Source organism: Sorex araneus, chromosome 1 (genome assembly GCF_027595985.1).
Source record: "Sorex araneus isolate mSorAra2 chromosome 1, mSorAra2.pri, whole genome shotgun sequence".
Classification (NCBI taxonomy): Eukaryota; Metazoa; Chordata; class Mammalia; order Eulipotyphla; family Soricidae; genus Sorex; species Sorex araneus.
Genome location: NC_073302.1, coordinates 6,726,258 through 6,752,240, shown reverse-complemented (window position 1 = coordinate 6,752,240; position 25,983 = coordinate 6,726,258). Strand labels below are relative to the sequence as shown.

Here is a 25,983-nt window from a genome sequence, read left to right as displayed (position 1 = left end):
ACAGACCAATGGACAGAGGTACAAATGGGAAAACCCTGTTCCATGATAACTGTCTAAGGAAGTCCAAACTTAGAACTGATAGCATTTGTTCTGAAGTTATTTAACCTAGTTTCGATTTCTGAAATAGGTTCAAACTACTTTAAGGACTTTTGTAAGTCTCAAGTATAAACATGAGATTTTCAATTAAAAATTATTTAATGTCTTTTGTCTAGCTTCAGATATATAGATCTCTATCATATTTCACATGTAAGTTCTGAATTTGGGTTTTATGTATCAACAATTTGAATTATTATATGTTTCCTATGTTAATGAGAACAAAAAACTGTAACAAATCAGAATTATTATTATCATTTGGGTATAAAACCACCATTTAATTCTGTTCATATTATAACTAAGTAACTTTGATCCAATGATCAAAGCTTCATGTGTTTGTAAACAAACTGTTTCTCTGGTAAACTGAATTGGCCCACATTAGGATCTTAAGCAAATAAATAAGTACCAAAAGGCAGAGATTATAAATTAGGGCAGACAAATCTGTATCTAGCCCCACGCCGGTAAAGAGCATTCTATCAATATAGTGAAATGCTAATCTCCTAATTAACAACCTAATTAGGTAATTATGGCTTTGCAGAGGGATGCCGAAATGAAATATGACAACATGGTCACCTCTTTATATGGCACCTGTGGGCCTTTTCAGCTGTCATTACAAAGAGTGCAATATCAATTTGAACAGATGACAAAGTGGTGTCATTTTTCATTCTGATAATGTACAGAATGCTTTGGATGGAAGCAGTTTACAAAAAAAAAAAAAAATCCTGCCTGTTATTTTCCAATTTAAATATGCTCAAATACTTTATCAAAATTTTCACATTTGAAATACTGTATAGAAAAGAACTGCCATTCACAGTTGAAGACAGCCAGGCTGGGGAGGTGACACAGCAGAGCGGTGGCCTTGCATGTGTGAGACTCTAGGTTCAATCCTCATCACTGAAAATAAAAACAGAATGAAACAAAAACACTGGCCATCACACATTAAACACACATGCTAAACTACTGCAATTTCCATTAGGAAGTAAGTAATAAGAAAGAATAAAAGGCACAAATTCCTCAAATTATTTTAACGTCATTCTTTTTGAATACTGTTGCCAGAAAAATTAAATCAAAACTTTGGTCTTTAATGTTTTCTTTCCCCGAAAAAATGATGAGTGCTCTAAAAGAGAGCTAGACAGGCTGAGGGCATGCTTTGCATGCAGGACGTTCAGATTTAATCCCTGGCACTGCACAGTTCCCAGAACCATTGGGTTTGGCAAAAAAACAACAACAACAAAAAAGTGCTATAGATAGTCAGTTGCAATTTTCCATACTAATAAAGCATTTTCCAATATATACAAGCATTTGACTCACCAAAACTCTACCAATAAGAGTTTGGGACAGGCATCACAGAGATAGATTCTCTCTGAAAGACAGAGCTATCACAGACCTACTTTTTGTGCCACTGGTCACCAACACAACAGCAATACTAGGACACTGGACCAATGATGATTGTTCTCCAATACTACTGTCTTAAACAGAATTTGGGGGAATGAGAGCAAGGCTAGCCTGGGAACATCAGCATCATTTATCAACAACATTCATATACGGACACATGAAACTATATTCAATAAAACTAAGGTTAAAAAAAAACACCCTACCTTTAAATATAATCCAGTTTCAACAACTTCCTGGTTGAAACAAAGTCCACTGGCTCTGAGTACTCAGGGGTGTTTGCCTTTTAGGGCCACACCCACTAGTGCTCAGGGGACATGTGGTTTGAGGATGAAACCGGGAGCTTCTGTATGTAAAGCAGGTGTGTTCGCCTCTGAGCTGGCCTCTTTCCCTGCCTTCTCAGATTTCTTACCACTATTAGTAAACTGGAAGGATTCCCCTTATTACAAGACAATTTATCAAAAGATGTTTCAGAAACAGAAAAACTGCATCAAGGTCTATCATCACATGGCATATTATTTATTTGCATATGGTTGACGTTACTTGAATCATACTTTATTTTGATATATTTTCCCTTCATATTATATGAACATATTAATGCCACTGAAATTCTAAACATCTAAAAATAACTATATATTTCTTTTAATGATTTTTTTCCCCATCATTTACTAACCTCCTGTGTTTGGAGGTCATGTTCAGTTGTGCTCAGAGCTAACTCCAGGCTCTGTGCTCAGGGCTCACTCCTGTAGATGCTCTGGAAACCATATGTGATGCCAGGATTGAATCAGTCTTCTACATTTACCATAATGACCTAAATACCTTTACTATCTCTCTGACCTTAAACCTCTTTATTGAATATTAAAATTGTTTCTAACTTTGACCACTGTTAAGAACAGCTTTGGTGAATATCTTTGAACATGAATATTCTTCTACTTTCTGATAATTTGAGAAGAAGGGGCATTGGGCCACACATGGCAGTGCTAAGGGGCTACTCCCAGTTCTGTGCTAGACAGGGGACCATGCCATGAAAGGGATCAAAGCCAGCACTCCTGCTGGCAAAGCATGCACTCAGTCGGCTGAGCTCTCTCTGGCTCCATGTGATTACTTCTTTAAATAAAATTCCTAGAAATGAAATTACAAGCTCAAAAGGCCTACATGACTTTAAGGCTTCAGACAAATACTGCTAAAGTTCCTTCCAGAAAAGTTCTGCCAATTTACATGGTCAGCAACTACAAGTGACCACCAATCTCTGCTAGTGATACATACTAGTTTTATTAAATCTTTACCTTTTAAAAGTCACATATGACGGGCTGGAGAGATAGTATAACAGGTAGGGCATTTGCCTTGCAGGCAACTGACTTGAGTTCAATTCCCGGCATCCAACATGGTTCCCCCGAGCACCACCAGGAGTAACCCCTGAGCATCACCAGGTATGACCCAAAAAGCCAAAAAAAAAAAAAATTATACATGAAAACACGATGATATACAATCAGTATCAACTCTCTGTAGATGAATAACAAGGGCCATAGTTGAAAGCCCTTCCCAAGCAAGGGTCTGAGCACTTGCCCAAAAACAAAAACAAACCAAATTTAGAGAAGCACTGAATAGAGATAATAAAGGGGAGCATTCAAATCTTAGCTTTGCTATTATCAGTTTTTCTCAAGTCACCTTTTCTCTAAGATTTAGTATATATATTTTTTGTTTTTGCTTTGGGGTCACATCCAACAGTGCTCAGGGCTTACTCCTGGCTCTGGCTCAGTTCCTGGTGGGGCTCAGGAAACCAGATGGAGTTCCAGAGACTGAAACTGGGTCCGCTGCATGCAAGGCAAGTGCCATGTCCACTTACTTACTCCCTGTCCCCCGACAGTTGTTGGGGACAAGGAAAACTTAGTATCTCTTGTTCTAAAAGCATCAAGAAATAGTTCTGGCACCAAAAAAGAAAACTGTCAATGTAAGCAATTCCAACTGTCAATGACCACTGTCACTGTTCCTGTCACTGTCATCCCGTTGCTCATTGATTTGCTAGAGCGGGCACCAGTAACATCTCCATTGTGAGACTTGTTACTATTTACGGCATATCAAATATGCCATGGGTAGCTTGCCAGGCTCTGCTGTGTGGGCGAGATACTCTCGGTGGTAGCTTGCCGGGTTCTCTTGAGAGAGGCAGAGGAATCGAACCCAGGTCAGCCGCGTGCAAGGCAAACGCCCTATCCACTGTACTATCGTTCCAGCTCAATGACCACTATTAATAATAATAATATTGTTATTTGACAAATCAATTCATTTCTATAACCTTAAAAGAGAGTTCTGAAACTTTTTTCACCCATAGCACACAGTTGGTAAGTATAAAAGCTCGAAGAGCAAAAAAAAAAAGAAAAAGAAAAAAAAGCCCGGGGCTGGAGCAATAGTACAGTGGGTAGGGCGTTTGCCTGGCACGCGGCGGACCCGGGTTCGATTTCCAGTATCCCATATGGTCCTCTGAGCACCGCCAGGGGTGATTCCTGAGTGCAGAGCTTCAGGAATGCATTGCCAGGTGTGACCCATAAAGAAAAAAAAAAAGTTCACAGAGCAAACCAGAATTCAGACCAATTTTAATCTGGATATGAAAATGATTCCCACTGTTTCACAACCACTTCACAGAATAATTGCTAACTTTTTGTTTCCTTTTTTGATTTTTTTCTTTAGCCACACCCAGAGGTATTCAGGTGCTACTCCTGGCTCTGTGCTCAGGAGTGATAGCCTCTGACAGTACTTGGGGAACCACCTATGTGCCAGGGGTTGAACGAAGGTTAGCTGCATACTAGGCAAGGCCTTACTTCCTGTACTTTCTCTGCGGCCCCAGGATCACTTGTTACATTCTGCACACTGAAGCCAGGTACCTGCATCTCTGCACAAGCATGATGAGGTACTAGTCTCATTTAATCCTCACAAGACTACATAAGATTGGCAATACTGCCCTCATTTTGTAGACTGTCCAGACCAGACAATTAATAACAGAACCCGTATTCAAATTCAGGTGGGTGAAAACTCCAAAATCTCACCTCTTAGTGCTTCAGGATTCAAACCTGCACCTCAGTTCGTCTCTTTTTAGTCTCCTTTCTATCAGCAACTGAAGGTCAGATTGAAAAACTGCCTTGTTTATTCAAAATAAAATCTGGAAAGATATTACAGAGATTATATATAAGGCACTTGCACTGCATTCAGCGGATCTTGGTGGTTCAATTCCTGGTATTGTATATGGTCCAAAGAGCACCAGCAGGAGTGGCCCCGAACGCTGCTGGGAACAGCCCAAAAACAAAATCCCTTCAAACAAATTACTATTTCTCTGTTGAAATAGTACTTATTTATAATACAGCATCTTAAAATGAGTCTATAAGGAAGTAAAGTGTCATTTTTCCTTTGTTTGCTTTGGTTTGGGAGCCACACCCTGTGGTTCTCAGGAGCTCATCCTGGTTGAATACTCTGGTCCACCCACTCCGAGAGGTACCTTGGGAACCACACACTCCTTAGGACAGAATCACTCTCCTGCATGTAAAGCACATGCTCCAGCCCCATGAGCCATCTCCCCAGCTTATCAATAGTGAAGCATGTTCATAAAAATGTACTCAAGAGATTTAAAAAATAATATTAAAATTTTAGCTGATACGTATAAAGGCTATTAATTTTCTAATTTGCTCTTACACCTGTCACCAACCTGAAATGAAAAAAAATTCAATAGTCTAATTGGTTTCTTGTATATTCTAGGTAGACATTTGTAACTTCTATTAAAAGAAACTTTACTCTCTTGCTCCCTCCCAAACTGACACCTTTTTAACTTTTTTTTATTTGTGCGATATCCAGTGCTTCTCAAATCTTTCCAATAATTTAAGTAACTAATATCTTACAAATTTAAATTGTACATGACTTTTATATACAATATTCACAATAAATTTAACTTCATTCTTTAAAAAAAATGTACTCAAAAATATGCTGTGATAAGACAATATGCTTATGAGTAACTGTAACATAGTATGCAGTGTTATTTCATAAGCAACTGCTATAACTTAACCTAATCATTCTAATACTATTGAGCTGTTTCTGGGATTTAATTTTTGGTTTTAAATCATTTCTCCCATTTCTCTCACTTCCAACTAAACTCTTTTCTGCTTGGGTCCAAATTACTTGTGTTTTCTATCCTAAATAACCAGTACCTCCAAACTGCTGCCAACTGGTAAATTTTACTGCTTTGTTTTAATATCGTTATTTCCTGATACAACAGAGTATGAATGAAGGCAAGTATGTAGGACAGGGTAAGGAACATCCAGCCATGGGCCATATGGGGCCTATGAAATCACATTGTCTGGCCGGAGTATGACAGTGTAAGTCAGATACAGATGCTTTCTACTGTCAAAGAGATAGTACAGAAATTAAGGCCTTACATGCAGCGACCCTGATTCAATCCCATGTACCACATATAGTCCCCTGGGCACCTTTGGGAGCCAAAAGTAGCCCTCAAGCATCACCAGGTATAGCCCAGCCTCCCTCCCCGCAATGACAAAAAAATGGAATTCTTGTGCTAAAATCTCCCTAACTACATTCCTCTCACACTATGTTGCATATCTCTGAGCCCCTTTCAATCTTGAAAATACACATAGCCAACCAAGCACTGTATGCACCCGCAGAGCACACACCTGTCCCCGGGCCCTCTCCTGCAAGAAGAAATGAACAAAGAATAGAGGGAAGAGCCAAGCTGTAGCTCCCAACCTGCATCAAGAAAAGAGAAGCAGTGTTTCAGATCTGAACCATTCTCTACTGGGCTCTACAAGTAATCAGTTGTATGACTTCGAACGTGTCAGTCAAAATCAGGTGGGGCCGGTACAACAGTAGAGTGGGAAGAACGCTCACCTTGCACGCAGCCAACGTGGGGTTTGATCCCAGCATCCCATTTGGTCCCCCAAACACTGCCAGAAGTCATTACTGAGTACAGAACTAGAAGTAACCCCTGAGCATCTCCAGGTGTGGCCAAAACACAGACCAAAAGAAATAATAATAAAATAAAATCAGTGAGGCATCCTCCAGGGCTGGAGTCAGTACAGGGGTTAAGGTTCTTGTCTTGCACATGGCCAATGTGGGTTTGATCCATGGCACACAAATGATCCTCTAAGCACTGCCTAATATAGCCCCAAGCCCCCCCAAAAAAAAAGATGGAGGGGGAGAAAGCACGTTACACATCCTAAAAAGATCACAGCAAAATTGAACTGAGCTCCTCAATCTTACTCAGACAGGGAAAAATCTCACACAGATGGAGAAAAGACACAAAAATGTAATGGACTTGACCAAAATCAAAGGCTGTTATATTCAAAATTCAAGTCCCTTTCAGTGTCTTCTCTAATAAACTGCAATTAACTGGGTGTCAATTCTTCATCACAAGAGGCTATGATTATCTGCCTTGCTCACTTCATGGTACTTTAAAGAGGACCAAAAGAGACAAGGGACGTGGTACCATATTAAGTGCTAAGATCACAGAAACAAATACAGTACAAGAACATCTCCTTATTCAAACACCATACTTCCTGAAATCTAGTCTAATTATATAATAAAGCTTCCACCTTACCACTTCCCCAAAGATATCAGTCCCAGTCAATCTACTGGTCAATTATAGCAATACTTATGGTCAATAATCACAACTTTGCATTTTATCTCCTGCTTCAAACAGGACCACAATATCACAGGACTGGGCAGATCACAGTTTACAAGTACGCACCCTAGGGCTGTATAAAACCCACAAGTGTATTTTGATCTATGATAATATTTTAAATGACAAAAACTCTTCTTAAATCTTTAAAGTACATATTTCGAGCATCTCAACAACAGAAAAAAATAAACAAAATATGGAAGGTTACTTCCACTCCTCACAGAGCAACTGTCACCTCAGGCTGGTCACATTCCAGTTCACCTACTTTTTACCTTACATCACAGGATCTGAGCTGGAAACCTCTGAGGAAGAAACTCATGGGTTAGTGAATATGTTGGCTATTTTTTCCTGGCCTTATCACTTGCACATAAACAACCCGGATTCAATCCCTGGCACTGCATACGGTCCCCGAGGCACCACAAGGAGCGATCCCTGAGCACAGAACAAGGAGTAAGCCATAATAAGCACAGCTTGGTATGCTCCAAAACCAAAAGATAAACCAAATTTTTAACAATTTTTAACAATTTTAACCTCACTAAACACAAACTGGAATTCGCAGTTCTCAGTCAAAACTTAAAAAACTTCAAATTCACAGAAACACACACAAAAAGAACCATCATTAGAGGGGAAAAGGCAGTATGAAAGAACTCCTGATCATATAACAATAAAACATTTATTTCTGTGACCTTAACAATGAGGTTTATATATCAAATTAACAGGTTTCAGAAAAATCTCTCCTATATTTAAATCCACTGAACTATAACTTTATAAATATAGTCTCCAGTTAGAGTCAAAACAAGGACCCTGGCAAACCAATCAGCAGCATGAAGCACTTTCGCAGCAAGTATAAGGCCACAAGTTCAAACTCCAGCACTGCTCACAAGCAATAAGATAATCCTGACAGCCCTCTATTTGTGATTTCTGGCAAGGAAGAACTGGGATGATTTATTACAATAAGCCCAATGGTTTATTAGTGTCCAGGGTAAACGTGAGGTCCTGAGCTTAATCCCCAGAGCTGGCATGTACCACAAACACCACTCAGTCTGGGGTTCCTGCTAATGGAAGATTGAAAAACAGCAAAATGAGCACGCCCTCACCCTCCACTCCCTCCACACATACACACACACACACAACTAGAAGGAAGAAAAAGAAATAATGCATGACAGAGTAGGCAACCTAAGTGCAGAGACCACATTCGTTCCTCACAGTCCCTACTGCCTCACCTCACACTGCAGCCGGGTTCGAATTGCCAGCTCTTCTCTGAAGCTCCACATCCACATCACAAGCAGCAGCAGCATGATGTAGCAGTGAAAAGCAGGGGTATCATCTACGTCTAGTAAAGAACCCTTCCAGTCACAGCTTCATCAGCTGCATAAACTCCAGATTTATTTAACCTCTCTCTGCTCTATCTCCTTCGCTGTAAAATTAGGTGCTAATAACACTTTCCTGTACAAGAATGAGATCAAGCATTTAATGGCACACTGGCATGTAGGTAGCTACCACGATCAGCATTCCCTCCTAGGTACCCTACAGTGATAGTATGAAATGCTACTTTTCATTTCGGGGCTATGCCCAGCAGTGTTTGGGAGCTACTCCCAGCTCAGTGCTCAGAGGTTGCTTCCAACCAAGCGGGAACCATGTGGTTCTAGGGATATGACCCAGGGACCCTGCATGCAAAGCATGGGCTCCAGCCCATTAAGTGATCTCCCAGGCCTGGGAATGCTATCTTAATTCCTGCAATAATTTATTACAGTTCACCTGCACGTATGTCTCCCCTGGAACATGAGTGAGAAGCTGGTTTCACTCCTCTCTGAATCCCCAGGGTACAATATTTTGCCTGGAACTGCTAATTGGAACACAGATCAATGCTGCCTGGTACAACCCCTTTGGAAAACAGTATCAAGAGTTCTCAGTAAACTTAAAATTGAACTGCCAACTGACCCAGCAATTCCACTTTGGGGTATCTATCCCCAGGACATAAAAACACTCTAAGAGAACATGTGATGGGACGCCCCAGAGCGGGGCGGGTAGAGCCCTCCCCGCCCCAAGGGACCCAGACCCGGCAGCTGACCTCCGCAACCCAACCACGCTCCAGGCCGCTCCCCACACACGTGGGCCGAGTTTCACATACAAGTGAACATATTCCTGGACAGCGTGGCCATAAAAGCGGCCATGCAACAAATAAGACACTCCCTACTCATTTTCCATAATAACCACACCATATTTGATGGGGTTCAGACAGTAGGCAACAAATCATAGAAGAAAATATATATATATGCCTATATACATATTTTCACACACATATACCAAAGCTCACATCACCCAAATTTTAACATGTTAGTGACATCCACTAGAATGTCTTAATGGCTCCTGCCAAAACAGAACAATCTTCATACTGTTTTCTATATGAACATTCTTTTATAAACATGTTCAGCAGCTCTTCATAACAAACAATACAAAATATATTGTTTCGTTTGTGTTTTGGGACAGGGATTGGGGCCTGGGATGGAAACATCCCGAATTTCGTGGTGGGAAGGTGTAATGGTGGTGGGATTGGTGTTTAAATATTAATTGTAACCAAATATTGTGAAGTAGCACTGCACTGTAGCACTGTTGTTCCGTTGTTCATCGATTTACTCCAGCGGGCACCAGTAACATCTCCATTGTGAGACTTCTTGTTACTATTTTTGGCATATCCAATACACCACGGGTAGCTTGCCAGGCTCTGCCATGCGGGCGGGATACTCTCGGTAGCTTGCCAGGCTCTCCGAGAGAGAAAGAGAGAGAGAAAGAGAGGAATCAAACCCGGGTCGGCCACATGCAAGGCAAATGCCCTACCAGCTGTGCTATCGTTCCTTATAAAATAAATATTTTTTAAAAAAGGACATGTGAATACTATTATTCATTGTTGCACTCAATACAATAGCTAGGACATGGAATCAACCTAAATGTTCAATAACAATGAATTATGAAGATGTGGTGTATATATACACAGTGGAATACTATGCAGCTGTAAGGAACAATAAAATCATGCAATTTGCTGGAACCAGGCTAGAAACAAGATATGTCATATTGGGGCTGGAGCGATAGCACAGAGGGTAGGGCATTTGCCTTGCACGCAGCTGACCTGGGTTCGATTCCCAGCATCCCATATGGTCCCCCAAGCACCTCCAGGAGTAAGTCCTGAGTGGAGAGTCAGGAGTAACCCTTGTGCATCGCCAGGTGTGACCCAAAAAAGAAAAAATAAATAAGATATGCTGAGTGATGCAGCCAGAAGAAGAAAGACAAACACAGGATGATCTTCCATATCTGTCATATATAGAATACTGGGTGAGGGAATGTATTATAGTAAAGGGAAATGCCTAGCTCATCATTCACCCATGTTCAGAGAGGATAGGGAAGGAGAGACATTGGGGTGGGGAGGGAGAGAATGAGAAGTAACAGGTGAACAAGAACCAAGGTTTCAGTTACATTGATGATATGGGAGAGTGGTATAACCATACATCCAAAACACAGACTCAACAGCACTGAAAACATGAGATCTAAGCTGTAACTATAGGAATTCCACAATGTGCCTGTCAAGTTGACAGGTGGAGACAGGGCAGGGATTGGGGATGGGGAGGGAATATGGAAAACACTGGTGGAGGGAAGCTGACACTGGCGGTGGGATTGGTGTTGAAATATTATATGCCTAAAACTCAACTATCCATAACTTTGTGAATTACAGTTCAATTTAAAAAAAGAAAAAAGCTGTTAATAGTAACTGGGATTCACCTCACATTGTCACAGGCTGACCTCTAATGACCCTCCAACTTCACCTATCAGGACCCTCCCCAAAAACCAACAGCTTCTTTATTCACACTGGTCTACTCGACACTCTTAAACCATGTCACAGGCACTTTACTTACACATTTCCTAGATTTCTCGTTTCAGGAAATCTATTCCACATACCCAGTCCTCTATCAACATTAGTTCATTCTTAAGCAAAAAATTAGAGTTCAAATTACACCATTTGAGGAAAATAATGTGTAGAGGCAAAAAAGTTTCCAAAAGTATCATAAATAGCTGTAAGACGGACTGGAAATCCAGTGTCCATGGTTATTCTCTGCAGAATAACTTCCCCACTCTTAAACTGAATCTGACCCATCTAACTTATCCTTGACTTAGAAGATGAGGGTCTGCTCCACATCTTAAGGACTTTCTGCGCCATTCAGTTCGGTATTCTTATTTGTCTCTTGTTTATCTGTTTCAATGCGTGGTACCTGCATATAGAGAGCTCTGGGGAGTAAGATAATACAAGGCACATAATGGAAAAAGTACAGCTGTGGGCAACCACAGTGTTTCACTGTTGCTGTCTCATCCCAGCTGCGTAATTTACTTGCATCCTCCAAATTTATAAAGTTAAAATGATTAAACAAGAGGAACCTACATACAATACCCAGTCCATAATAAAATTCTGCTAAACCTACATCATGAAGTTGTCAGCGTCCATAGCATGATCCTTCAAAATTAATGACCCACCTACCTTCTGTGCTCTGTTGTATCACCAAAATAACTCTCACACCGGTATACTTATTAGAGTGATGGAATTATTAATTTCCTTACCTCGCTAAATTGAGCTCCCTACAGGGAAAGTCAGAGTTTTATTTAGCTCTACATTATCAAGCATGGTACCTGGGATATGTCGAAACTCAGCAAACGTCTTTGTTTTGCTTTTGGTCTCCCGAGCAGTGCTCAGGGTGCCCCATGACCACTGCCAGGGATATCTGGTCTAGTATTCTAGGAGTCAGCAGTGCTAGGGGCCAACATGCTAAGGAAAGAAGGCCTAGAGCATCTGCAAACCAGGCATGCATTCCAACCCTTTGACTTATCTCTCTGGCTCTCAGGAATGTTTGCTAAATAACTGTATATATAATAATGTTTATAGAATTCTAAAAAAAAAAAAATCATTTCCTGCTAGGGTAGTACAAAAGTGATCATGAGAAGTGATTTTTTTTTCTGGCCTGGGGAACATCTCAGTAGGTCAAACAGAAAGAGTGAAGAACATCCTTCAGAAACAGCAGGGGCCTGAGTGACAGAGCGGGTAGGATGTTTGCCCTGTACGTGGCCGATTTGGGTTCGATTCCCAGCATCCCATAGGGTCCCCTGAGCACTGCCAGGAGTAATTCCTGCGTGCAGAGCCAGGAGTAACCCCTGTGCATCACCGGGTGTGACCCAAAAAGCAGGAAAAAAAAAGAAACACAGCAAGAAAACAGGGTCATAAGAGATCCTACTTATCTGGAGTAAAGGATCGTGGCAGAGTAATTTCGGAAGAGGACCTGTTCAAACATAGCTGGAAAGGTAAGCAGGAGCCAGGCCGGCCACACTGTGGAATGCAACCTGGCATACACCTCGCTGAAGTCGGGGATGTGTGGAAAAACTGAAAAGAGGCCATCAGAAGGCCTCGCGGGTCCCAGGAAGCTTGCAAGGGCCCAGCTGAACAAGATGGAAAGAATGGCTAATGCTCACGCACTAATCGTGATTGGGGGCCCAGGGAGATAGAAAAGAGAGTTCCAACCCCCAGTCCCACCCCGCACCCCACCCTGCGCCGCATACAGTCCTCCAGCACAGCAAAGGGTCACTCCCGAGCACAGAGCACCAGCCCTGAGCACCACAGGGCGTGGCCCAAAAACCTCAGAGAAAAACATATAAATCTGTACACTGGGCTCCTTGCGTGGGTTCAGGGTCTATAAAAACAAAACATCCCCGCTCCTCCTTTTCCGGCTCTCCGGGGCTTCCCTGACCAGCCCGACAGCCCTTTTCTGTTCTGTTCTTCATTCAGAACAGAATGGGAATGTGACTTCCTCGCGCTGGTGTGTTTGCAGCTCTGCCTCCCTTGGACTCTTCACACCTAAAAAGTTTGGGGAGTCTCCGGGCGCGGGGGCTTCCGGCGGGCTTCCGGGAAGGACCTGCGCGGGCTCCACCGGGGGCTGCGGCCGGTCTCGGGGCTCCCCCGGAGCCGCCGCCGTCACTTGGCCGCCCGCAGCGGGGCGCGGGCTCGGGGCTCGGGGCCACTCCCAGCCACCGGGCGCCGAGTCCAAGTTGCAGCGGCGCGTCCCCGGGGATGCTCGGACCTTCGGGGAGACGGGGACCACCCGAGCAATGCTTTAAAAAAAAAAAAGAAGAAAAAAAAACTTGATGTTCACGGGACGCTGCCGAGGGTCCGGCCAGAGACTGCGGGGCACCCCCGGGCCGCCGGCCCCCATCACCACCGGGTCCACGAGCCTCTCCTCCCCGGGACCACACATCCGAGCTGTCACGCTCACGGCGGCCCCCCGCGTGTGGCCGGGCGCCCCTCGCACGGGCCTGACAGGAGAGTCGAGTGAGAGGAGCCGCCGGGCGGGCCGGGGGCGGGCGAGGGGGGGCGCGAGGGAGCCGGCGGCTGGGGCAACCTTTACCTGAAGCTGCTGCCACACTACGGGCCGGGTCGGCCCCGGGACACGTTCCTGAGGAGCGGGCCCGGCTCCCCCGCGCCTCCCGGCCCCCAGCCCCGAGCTCCGCGCTCTCGGGATCCTCGGGGGCTGGCGTTCCTCCCGGCCGGCTCAGCTACCGCTTTCCGGGCTCGCCCTCATGCCCCCGCCGCTAGCACCGCCGGCCGGCCAAGCAGCAGCCCTGTGACCCCGAGCGGCGCCACGACCCGGAACCGCTCCCCGCGCACCGGAAGTCCCCGGCCGGGAAGAAGCCGCTGGCTGGGGACGGAGTGCGCAAGCCCCAGAGCCGTAGTGGGGAGGCCAGGCCTCCCGAGGGGCGTGGTCAGGGCGGGGCCGCGCGTGCGCGTCACGCCCCGCCCCGCCCCTGCCCCTGCCCCTGCCCCTGCCCCGGGCTCGGCATCTTCCACCCGCTGGCTTTTCCTTGGACCGAAATCCTCGTGTGCGTTCTCCTGCGACTCCGTTTTTAACTTTCTTCCTACTAATACGGAAAAAAAAAGCCTCTCTTGATACAGAAATCAGTGATGAGACAGCTTAGCCTTTGAGTCAGAAAGACGCAAGTTCAATGCCAAGTCTAATTCCGACTGGGCGTTTCCCTCCTTGACCCTCGGTTTTCTCTTTCGTATCGAAGTTGCAAATGTAGGCCTGGCTTGTGCGAATGCAACGAGATGATGCTGTTAGGACACTCAGCACAGAGTGCGCGAGACATCAGTAACGCTCAGGAAACGTTATTACCTTTTGTTCCCCGGCATGGATACGATGGTGATTCACCTCCCAAACTCCAGGCTTGGGACCGGGGAGGTGGGAGCATCTGGGCTCATTCCTGCGTTACATGCTTGGTGGGTCCCGGCCACAAGGCCGATTCCAGGAGATATTAAAGGACTGGCATGGAGCTGGACCCCGGTGCTCGCCAACTCGCTCTGTGGGAGAGAGTCACGGCAGACACACACCTAGAAGGCAGAAGGACTGGAGCCTTGCAGTGAGCTGTTAGCTGTCCCGCCAGAAAAGTACAAGTCTGTCCTGAAATGCAGCTTAGCACTGGAGAAGGGCGGAAGTCAAGGCTGAAACAGTCCTAGGAGCAACGACGCAATATCGAAGTGGGCGATATGGCAGGAAGATGGCTCTAGGGCTGGAGCACACGTAGGGTCGAGAGATGGAACCCCAGGACCTCACCACCAGAAGGGCTCCCGAGTCCTCGCAGCATCAAATACACACACACACACACACACACACACACACACACACACACACTACACCACACCACACCACACCACACCACACCACACCAGCAGAGGGTGTGGTTCAACGGTAAAGCTCCAGTCCTAAGAAGGCCCTGAATTCAATCCCCCCATATACACATACATGCTTAGATGAATTTCGGCATGACTCTCAGAGGACTGCCCTCCTAACCTGAGTGGGGAGGAGTCTGTGATAATGCCTCCCGCACCCACACCACCAGGGAACCAGCCCTATATAGGCTCTATTGGAGACCTTCTGCCAGGGGGGTAAATAAGAATGAAAACTACATTTTCCAGGCACATGTGCTGCCCCAGACCATGTGTTGCCTGTGCCCATGTGTTGCTACAGCGTGCCTGTGGTACCCCGACACGTGTGTTACCCACATCTCCTTATAGAGATATGGCCTAACTCCCTCCCCTCTGAAATAGAGAAAAATAAATATAAATATAAATAAAGCGCAAAGCTTGGGCTAGGGAACTAGTTTAGGGGTTACAATGTAGATGATCCTAGTCCAATCCCTTACACCTCATGGTGCCTTGAGCACCACTGGGAGCAACCACCGAGCACAGAGCCAGGAAAAGGCCCTCAGCATTGCCAGGTGTAACTGCCAATCCCAAAAGGGAATTATGAAAACAGTAAGCAAAGCATGAAATAGGAGTAAGAGGCTCACCTTGCACACAGCTGACCCCAGTTTCAATCCCAGAACTGCAGATGTTCTTCCAGCACCGCCAGGAGTGACCCCTGAGCATTGCTGGGTATGGCCTAAAACAAAACAAAAAAGGAAACAAGCAAAATCACAGGCTGGGGAGCTAGTTCCAAGGGTTTAAGAGCCCTGAGTTCATCCCCAGCCTCACAGGCCCCAGCACCATGCTGCCAGATCAGCACTGCATGGCCAGGTCCACGCCGCCAGGCTGAGTAGCAACAGGAATGTCCCAAGAGACCCTCACCCCAAGCATCACTGGGCAGCTCACTCTTTCCAAATGAAGAAAAAAGGGCCAGAGAAACAGTAGAGGGGTGACAGCCCTTGACCTGCATGTGGCCAAACCCTGTTTGGTCCTAATACCGCTATTGTACTCCAGCACCACCAGGAATGATGCGTGGACAAAGAGCCAAGAGTAAGCCCTGAGAGCCATCAGATATACAGCTGCCCCCGACGCGCACACACAACAATATAATTAAAATGAAGGCGAAATGAATGAGAATTTTTTAAAAAAGGAAAGCAAATTATATATAGACCTTTCTCCTGACCCAGGTACACTGGGGTAGGATCATGACAACTGACACCATGGGCAACTTTTCTTTGTCACATGATGATGGTGCAGGGCCAGGGGCATGTCAGTAGACATGAAAGTACAGAAACCAAAACAACCTCAATATATCCATGGCAATCAGGTTTCACAGACTCCAGCACAGCAAGAAGGCCTGCTGGGGCACAGAGGTTCCCTTTCTTCTGGTCCCAGGACTAGAGAAGGGGCGTGGACAGTGATTGAAAGCCCCAGTCAGCTGGTACTGTAGTCCTTACCAAGTTACTTCCTGGGCCTGGAGAAATAACTCAGTGGTTTAGAACTCTGACTTTGCAAGCATAAGGTCGTGAGGTCAATCCTGTTGACCCCACATGTACTGAAAGTGTGGTCTGAAGCAGGCAGCTCTGCTTCCTTTGATCCCACCCCAAAGCCAGGCATGATGGAGCCCCACAACAGAGGAATAAAACTCTCATGAGCACATGTGTGAGCACCACAGCACCAGCCCGCAAGCATGACAACCAGAACACACGTGAGCACAAGTAAGGACTCCAGGTGAGCAACAACAATGAAGAGCTGGGGGTGGGAATAATACAGGGTGGGGCATGTAAATATATATATATATATATATATATATATATATATATATATATATATATATATGGTGAGGGACGTGGCTCAGCAGTAGAGCATCTACACTGGGTTGGAGCTCTGGCACCACAAAAAAAGGAGGGGAGGAATTCACATCCAACAAAGCTCAGAGGCTACTCTGAGTTTGGTGCTCTAGGGTTGCTCCTGGTGGTGCTCTGGAGTCCATGCAGTGCCTGGGAGTAAGCGTCCTGCATGCAAAGCATGTGCTCCAGCCCATGAAGCTATAGTTCTAGCCCCCCAACATGAATTATAGATAAACACATATATAAATAAATTCCTTTCTTTCTTCCTTTCTGCCCTTCCTTCCTTCTTCTCTCCCTTCCTCCCTCTTTTCCTTCCTTCCTTCCTATCCTTCCTTTTTTCTATTCTTCCTTCCTGTCTTCCTTACTGTCTCCTTTCCTTCCTTCCTTCCTACTTTCCTTCCTTCCTACTTTCCTTCCTTCCTTCCTTCCTTCCTTCCTATCTTCCTTACTGTCCCCTTTCCTTCCTTCCTTCCTTCCTTCCTTCCTTCCTTCCTTCCTTCCTTCCTTCCTTCCTTCCTTCTCTTGGTCTCAGGTTTCACATATCCAGACAGTGAGAGAACTCAGGGAGGGCATGCGCAAAGAGAGCCTGGCATACAGACTATGCCCCATCTGCCAGAGCAAGATGGACAGAACCACATCATTTAAGAGACTGTGGGTTTGGGGGTGGGCTATTCTTCTGAAAGTCTGTATGTTTGTTTGAGGAGGCTCCCCAATGGCGCTAGAGACCAGCAGGACTGCACCACTTGTGTGCCTGGGAGACAGGATTAAACCTGGGCTCCAGCCCTTTGAGCTATTTCTGGGATCCTTTTACATGTTGAGTCAGGTGGCAGTCAGTATGGTTAGAAGTCTAATAAGCCTGGAGATGTTGGCAGGGGCATCTGGGCTTCTCTCTGAGGCCTCTAGAGTGGCTACCTTGGGTTTCTACACAGCCTAGAGGCAGGATTCTAAACGGATACGCCTCCAGGACTTTTAAAAAACTATTATTGTATATGTATAATATATGTACTATACACGTGTAATGAAGTATATATGCCATGTGTAAATATATTCTATTCATTCTTGGAGACCTAATTCATATATTAATGCCCTCCAAGAAGTATTCCTTGATCATCTCTCCCTGAGAGGCCACATGAAGAGCTTCCTTCACTGTGCTCAAATCGATCGTATTTTCTGTTGCTCTTTCTGTAAACATCTGGCTCCTGACAGGCCAGAAGAAAGGGACGTCTTTTATTTCTTTTTATATACTAAAAGCTTAAGCTCCATCTAGATCTTGGTAAAATGCATGTTAGAGAAAAGGTGCACAAAACAGGCATGTGAGATGTAGCGATTGGAAATTGGATTCCGTAAAAGCAGAATTTGCATGTAGAAAATAGCACTTTGTGGATCCTTCGACAACAACCTGTGAACAAACGTAAATGAGACTAATGCTCTTTCCAGCCTGCCAGGGGTGGGGAGATGGAGCAACCTTCCAGTTTTTCTGCAGTGTCTGTTCTTAATATTTTATAGGAGTGAGGATGTCTCCCTGCTGTTTTCCCTATTTTGGTTTCCTCTGCTTTTGAAATAAATACGTTTTTTTCCTTCTAGACATCTATACTCCAAAGCATAGATATCTATACTCCTATGATACAGAGCAATTTTAGGACAACAGTAAATAGATGTCCAGAATCTATAAAAATATTTTAAAGCATTCCCCAGAAATGGACAATTTCAGAGCAATAGAATTTATTGGGAGATGTGGTAAGGGGCAGAGATGGGGGGGGGAATACTACATCAAACCTGAAAACTCATACATGTGAAACATATGCTCTATCATTGAGCTACATTCCTTGTTCCACATTTTTAAAAATTAAAATAACATATCAGAGGCCACAGAGATTCCTCAAAGAGGGTGAGCATATTCTTTGCATGCAGAAACCCCAATTTCCATCCTAAACACAATATCCTCCCCAGCAAAATTGACATTTCAGGGCTGGGCCATGACTCAGTGGTAAGGTACTTCCATGCATAAGACACGTAAGATTCTGTCTTGGATCCCTGGCACACCACACCACACACACACACACGTACACATGTAAATCTCAATGTGAAAAAGTCTTAGATAACTATACTGCTTATAATAAGCTAAATTTGGGTGGTAGAAGAAGGGCACAGAATTAACCAACCAGAAAATCTTAAACACAATACATTGAAAATATAATAAAATTACAAGTCAGTCTGGGATCTCAGCAGAGATTTACTAAGTTACTGCTTTATTGTGCTCTTGTGAATATTGTTTTTGGTGAGTAGCCCCTTTTATCGGCCACCTTCCAGCACTCATGGCCGCTTCTTCCAGAAAGGAGCATAAAATGAGGCTCCCATAACTATATCACCAGATTCCGCACCAGGCTGTTCTCACTTGGGCTGCCCCAGATGGGGGCTAGTGAGAGCCCTCCCTGCCCCAAGGGACCCAGCCCTGGCAGCCAACCTCCACAACCCAACCGCGGCCACACTCCAGGCCACTTTCCACATGCTCAGCCTGAGCCTCACACATGAGTGAACATATTCCTGGACCGCGTGGCCCGACACATCATCATCACTGTATCACTGTATCACTGTCATCCCGTTGTTCATCGATTTACTCCAGTGGGCGCCAGTAACATCTCCATTCGTCCCAACCCTGAGATTTTAGCAGCCTCTACTTAACTCGTCTTTCCCAGTGATTAGAGGCTTCTTTCAGGGTCAGGGGAATGAGACCTCTTATTGTTACTGTTTTTGGTGTATCAAATACATGATGGGGAGCTTGCCAGGCTCTGCCATGCAGGTGGGATACTCTTGGTAGCTGCTGGGCTCTCCGAGATTATGTGTCATTATACATCATCGTAGTGGGAAATAAATATATATGCCTCTTAGAGAGCCCGGCAGGCTACTGAGAGTATCCCACCCGCATGACAGAGCCTGGCAAGCTCCCCATCGTGTATTTGATACACCAAAAACAGTAACAATAAGAGGTCTCATTCCCCTGACCCTGAAAGAAGCCTCCAATTGTTAGGAAAGACGAGTAAGGAGAGGCTGCTAAAATCTCAGGGCTGGGACGAATAGAGACTGGTGCCCACTGGAGTAAATTGATGAACAACGGGATGACAATGATATGGTGATACAGTGATACAGACCTTTTTAGATACTTGGAATGAAAAAAAAACCAGCTGACTGGGTTTATTTAAAATCTCTCTGGCTGCATTTATATATAACATAAGCTTCTCCCAAATCTGGGATTTGTACCCATTCAGCTTCTTCTTTTTTTTTTCTGGTTTTTGTTTTGGGGCTTCACCTGACATGACAAGGGAGTGGAGAGTGTTACTTCTTGTTCAGTGCTGGGGGTTGGACCCAGAAGTGCTCAGGGGACCATGAGACACCCAATATTAAACCCTGGGCTTCTGCATGCAAAGCATGTACTGAAACCCCGCCTCACCCTCCATGTACCTTCTATTAGAATTGTCCTAAGGTTAGCTACTAGTATGAGAGCAGACTCCTAAATTAATTTATGTTAACAGGATTTAGGATGTAAAAAAAAAAAGACCCCAAAAACAGACTCGTATGTTTTGTCGAATGCAACTTCTAAGAATGCATAATTAACAGTGTCTCCATTAATATACAGTATGTTCAACAGTGAGACACCGCTATCATAAATAAAGGTAGACATGGATAAATTTATAATTAAAAATGCATTAGAAATTACAAGCATAATTTATTTACTAATGTGCACTGGAATAAATTTTATGTGTAATATTTTAAAACAGGGCATTAATAAATAATAGAGAACATAAAATGTTTTTGCAGCTAAAAATATTTCAATAAATATTAGTAAGTTAAATGTGTTGCAGAGTTATAATTGCTATAAAGGAAAGTTTGTGGAATGCAACCACAATGTGGAGGATTATTTCAACATTCAAAACATCACACAGAAGTAACTGTCCTTCCTTGAAGCTGAGAAGCAGGGTTCTGGCAAATATTTTAAGGATAAAAGCTTAGGACATTCAAATAATAAAGAATTTATTATTGCGTGTGGCAATCAGGAGCCTTATAACTGAGTGCGTTTGAATCATTTCTGTTTGGCTAACAACATTCTGGAGCAATTTCTCCCACCTAGAAACCCCTAGAGGTCTTTTTCTTATTTAAAAAAATTGACCTAAACTTGCACTTTGGTTTTGCTCTATCAAGAGCAAACAATTCCTAAGAGCCTGCCACTAGTCTAAGTGCTCACACATTTCACTGGTTCCATGCTTTTAACCACTTCACTCCGCTAATGATTTTCATCTTATATTTATTTCACTTTCTGAGTTCTAGCATCATACGCTTTCAATAGTACATACAACCCGTAATACACAGAAATATTTGGGATTTGTTTGGGGATTTATTTATTTTATTTTATTGGAAGAAAGTTTATGTTGATGTGTAGAATGTTGTTTGAAGATTTTTTAGCAATAAATGGTATCCATTCTCTCTCTCTCTCATTTTTAGGCCACACCTGACTCTGTGCTCGGGATCATTCCAGATGGTGCTCAAAGGACCATCTTCGGTGCTGGGAATCGAACCCAGGTGGGCCACATGCAAGGAAAGCATCTGACCTGATGTACTATCTCTCCAGCACTCCCCCTCATCCTTCTTTTAAATGATGTTTCCTTCCATTATCTCACAGTCTGCTGGGTCTCCCTGCCCCCATTCCCACATTGATATCTAATCTAAATCCCTCTGGCTCCCATTTAAAACAATTCCCTCCTGTCTTGTCCTTAGTAGACAAGAGCTGATGTTTAAAACATGTGAGCAATATCTCTTTAGATATTTGAAGTTGGCTATTAAATTCTCCTTAACCTTCTTTTCTCCATGATACGGTATTAGTAACCCCAATTCCTTTAGCCTTTTCTCCCAGGGACTCCTTCTGAAGCGTTCTGCTCCCTGAGCCGCACTCCTAGAAAGTGGTTTTAGACTTTTCATATCTCAAAACATTATCATCACCTTCAGAGAGCATTTACAAAGGATGTCCATGAGCTCATGGCTGTGCTGAAATATATTCAAGCTCTAAAAGCAGAAGTTACTCTCACTCTCAAAACATATCAGAGGTGCTGGAGTGATAGGCCATAGGGGACGGTATTTGCCTTGCATGCAGCAGACCTGGGTTCAATCCCTGGCATCCCATTTGGTCTCTTGAGCACAGCTAGGAGTAATTCTTGAGTCCAGAACTAGCAGTAACCTGCTGCCATCACCAGGTGTGGCCCACAATGGGGCGGGGGGTGGGGGAAGATGTCTTAGTCTGCAAATAGTTTTGTTTTACTAAGTTTTGGGTTTGGGCCTGTTTTTTGGTTTGGTTTGGTTTGGTTTGATTTGGTTTTGTTTTGGGCTCCTTCCGGTGGTACTCAGGAACTACTCCTGGCTCAGTACTCAGGGATCACTCCTGGTGGAGCTTGGAACAGGAGCTCCCCAGGATTAAATGTTGGGCTCCCACTTGCAAGCATGTGCTCCAGTCCTTTGAACCGTCATCCCAAACCACAAATGGCATTGTTTAAAGTCCATTGCTGTGACTTCATTGACTTCCCACCTTAGCCACCTCATCTGGGACTGTCTTTCTGAGCTAGAAGCCACGGGAGGCTCAGACTGTCCCAATTGCACTTTTCCAAGTGCCCCTGATGATTGGTTTAGGCAGAGTGCATGACAGAGTTGCCTGCCTGATCCGGGGAAGAAGAATCATCCCTTGAGAGTCAGTTGCAGGTTAACACAACCCTGCACTGTTTTAACCACTGACCCTGGTTAAAACAATGACCTCCAGGCCGAGCGTCAGAGTACAGCAGTGAGGGTGCTTGCTTTGCACGTGGCAGACCCAGGTTTAATCATAGCACAACATATGGTCCCACAAGCCCTGCCAAGATTGACCCCTGAACACAGAGCCAGGAGTAAGCCCTGAGCACTGCCTGATGTGCCCCAACCCCCTCCAAAACAAGCAATGGTCTTTGTGCCCATGGTGAGAACAACTGTAGTAACGTGCCCAACCAGCATTTCCTGAGTGCAAAGCAAAGGAGATAAATGATGGGAAAGAATGTTGCCCCACACACAACCACCATGTGTCTTTGAGGACAAATAGAGCCGATGATGAACAAACACTAGTTCAGAAGAGCACGCACACACACACACACACACACACACACACACACACACACACAAAGCAGGTAGCCTGAAGGTTGAAACCAATTCACATAATCTTGGCTTGTTGAGGAGTTTTCTCTTAAAAATTGGCAAGGAGGGGAAACCAGAGAGATAGTATAGTGGGTAGGGTGCTTGCCTTGCACACACAACTGGCCCGAGTTCAATACCCCACACTGTCTTCAACATATGGGTCCTCAAATACCACCAGGAATGATACCTGAGCACAGAGGTAGGAGTAAGCCTAGCACTTTTGTCTGTGGCCCGAAAGAGAGAGAGAGAGAGAGAGAGAGTCAACAATGCAAGAATGAGCCAGAGAAATAGTACAAGAATTAAGGTGCTTGCCTTACATGCAGCTGACCCAGATTGTTGACAGATCAGAACCCCAACCACCACACATGGTCTCCTGAGCAACACCAGAAGTGATCCCTAAGCATAACTATGTGTGCCCCAACACCTTCCCAAATTTGTCAAGAAGCCAGAGAAATATAAAGGGGATAAGAATAGGATGCACTTATTTTGCATTCCACTGACTCTGGCTCGATTCTCGGTACTACATATGGGCCCACCACGGGTCTCCTGAGCACAGCAGGAAGGCACTCCTGAGCACTGAGCCAGAGAGAGGCTGGAGGGGCCAGGAAAGTGGCCCAAGTGGTAGAGCGTGTCTTGCACATATGTGGTCCTGGGTCACATTTGTATCCTGGATCACCTAGATCAATTCCGGGGACCACATGACACCCCTAGCATTTCCATGCCTATTCCTTGTGGCCCCCATCACTGCCAAGAGTTGCCTCCCCGAAAAGAAAAGCAAAAAGTTGTGGTTCACAGTCTACTGGCAACAGCTCGGTGAGCAGTGACCACCTTCCTCCTGGGCGACGGTCATGGTGGAGGCTGGGGAGTAGTACTCTGCAAGACCAGGGAACTTGGCAGTTTTGGGTGCTGGTGGTTTGTTTCTTGTGCTGCACCCCGTGGTGCTCAGGGATCACTCCTTGCAGGGCTCAGGAGACCATGTGCAGTTCCGAGATGACAAGGCAAGCACCCTGCCCCCTGTGCTGCTCTAGCCCAGCCCCACGGTTCTTGATTCTGACGTTAGGAAATAGCCTGAGAACAAAATCTGCTTTCACACAGCAGGGATATTGAGGAGGAGGAGGAGAAGGAGGAGACATAGCTCAGAGAAAGGTCTCACAGCCCCTCTCACCCAGCAGCATTTATTCTGTCAAACCCTGAGTCCAGTTTCCAGCTAACCTGGAGATGGTCGTGCAGAAAGGACAGTGAAAAACAAAGCAGTAGGAGGATTTCCCAGTCCTTTCCAAAAGCCTCAGCACATCATTTTGATTTGAATAGAATGAGCTGATTCTAACTTCTGCTGTGGGGCTCTGACACCAAGCATCATCTTGCTGCCCTCTGCCTCAGTTTCCCCATTTCTTGAACAAAAAGAATAACATCTAACTGAAAGGGCCAGACAATGCTGTTTTGTGAATTCTACAGTGTTCTCAGTATGCGGAATGCAAAAGGAAGATTTGTTTCAAAATATTTAGATGTTAATAGTCTTTATTCAATAAAGTAAATATAAATTCTTGAATTATATATATATTCCGAGGCAATAATAGTAATTTTGAACTAAGTGAATTTTATTTTATTTTTTTTTTTTGGTTTTTTTTGGGTCACACCCGGCGATGCACAGGGGTTACTCCTGGCTCTTCACTCAGGAATTACCCCTGGCGGTGCTCAGGGGACCATATGGGATGCTGGGATTAGAACCCGGGTCGGCCGCATGCAAGGCAAACGCCCTACCCGCTGTGCTATCGCTCTAGCCCGAATTTTATTTTGAATAAAAACATTCATAAATATTTTTATTTTTCAAGGAAATAAAATAATATGCTTGCCAGAAAAACATCTATTGCCAATATCTTTGTTATTTTCCAATAAAAGAAATCAAAGCTCCTTGAAAAAATGGCTGATTCTAGGGCTGGGGCAAGAATTAGAACCCGAGTATCTGACAGTGCCTGAAAGCATTGCTAAGAAAGGAAAGGAATATTCTTTTTTTTTTTTTTTTTGCTTTTTGGGTCATACCCAGCGATGCACAGGGGTCACTCCTGGCTCTGCACTCAGCAATTACCCCTGGTGGTATTCAGGGGACCATATGGGATGCTGGGAATTGAGCCCGGGTTGGCCGCATGCAAGGCAAATGCCCTACCTACTGTATTATCACTCCAGCCCCAGGAAAGAATATTCTCTGATAGCATTAGTTAGAGCCAAGGAACACAGGAACCCAGAAAAAGCTAGTAACCAAAAGCTTAAAAAGTGGAGGAACAAAATAAAGTGATATTAGTGTATTACTAAAGTGTAAAATAGCCAATACACTTGCTGAGGCAAGGGGATCAAGGATATTATCAAAAGTAACGCCAAAGTGTTAGCATGTACACTTAGGATGGAAATGATGCTTCAGAGGCCAGAGAGATAGTACAGTGGGTGAGACTCTTGACTAGCATGCAGCTGACCCAGGTTGGATGCCCAGAACCCCATATGGTCTCCTGAGCACTGCCATGAGCACAGAGCCAGGAGTCAGCCCTGCCTACTGCTAGGTGGTGACCCCACCTCTCAAAAAAAAAAGAGTCCTAGATCTTGGAAGAAACAGGGGCATTCAGTAAAGGCCACCGGAATAAACTCTGGACTTCAATTAATAAATTACACCATTTACTAATAAACACAACTCAATTTTAGTTAGTCCATTAGAGCAAATACACTGTAGTAATATTAAGGTGCTAACAATAGAATAACTGCACACAGGGGATAGGGCAGGGAGAGCCTGGCAAGCTCATTGTGGCATATTCATATACCCAAACCAGTAACAATGATGGGTCTCATTCCCCTGACCCTGAAAGAGCCCCCAATGCGACACTGTTGGGAAGGACAAGTAAAGAGAGGCTGCTAAAATCTCAGGGCTAGGACAAATAGAGACGTTACTGAGACCACTCGAGAAAATTGACAATCATCGGGATGATGATGATGATGATAATGATGATGATGAT

The 25,983-nt window shown here is 44.6% G+C and overlaps 1 protein-coding gene across 7 annotated transcripts in view; it reads right to left on the bottom strand.

The window, feature by feature from the left end:
- The window catches only part of MAPKAP1 (MAPK associated protein 1), a 260,508-nt gene extending 246,652 nt beyond the window's left edge, over window positions 1-13,856 (bottom strand). For 3 of the 7 annotated variants that reach the window (XM_055143442.1, XM_004613318.2, XM_004613319.2), the window contains exon 1: window positions 13,597-13,855. The gene's annotated coding sequence lies outside the window, so the exon portion shown is untranslated. Of the gene's footprint in view, window positions 1-4,526; window positions 4,640-13,596 lie in introns of all 7 variants that reach the window. The other 4 variants (XM_055143452.1, XM_055143447.1, XM_055143457.1 and 1 more) reach the window with 3 other exon arrangements.
- Window positions 13,857-25,983: the final 12,127 nt, after the last annotated feature.